This window comes from Ursus maritimus, unplaced genomic scaffold (genome assembly GCF_017311325.1).
Source record: "Ursus maritimus isolate PB19 unplaced genomic scaffold, ASM1731132v1 scaffold_26, whole genome shotgun sequence".
NCBI classification, from domain to species: Eukaryota; Metazoa; Chordata; class Mammalia; order Carnivora; family Ursidae; genus Ursus; species Ursus maritimus.
In genome coordinates this window covers 39,724,871-39,725,284 of record NW_024425119.1, presented here as the reverse complement: position 1 = coordinate 39,725,284, position 414 = coordinate 39,724,871, and positions in this window count along the sequence as shown.

Here is a 414-nt window from a genome sequence, read left to right as displayed (position 1 = left end):
CCTCCTCGACGGCCCGCCGCCCAGCCCCGGCGCTGCCCCCTGACCTCTGCTTGAGCGCCGCCAGGTCCTCCGCCAGCCCGTCGCGCTCCACCTGCACCCGGTCGCGCTCGCGGCCCAGCAGCTCTAGCTCCCTCCGCAGCTCGCGCAGCTCCTGCTGGCACAGCTGGTCGGCGCGCGCCGGCTCCTGGCCCCGGGCCTGGTTCAGCTCCCCGCGCAAGGCCGCGTTCTGCTGCTCCAGGAAGCGCACCTTCTCGATGAAGTTCGCGAAGCGGTCGTTGAGCTCCTGCAGCTCCTGCTTCTCGTTGCTGCGCGTGGCCAGGAACTCCTGGTTGAGGGCCTCGGCCATGGAAAAGTCGAGGCGCTCCGAGGGCAGGCGCAGGAGGGCGCCCGCGCCCGCCCGGGGGCCGCGGAAGC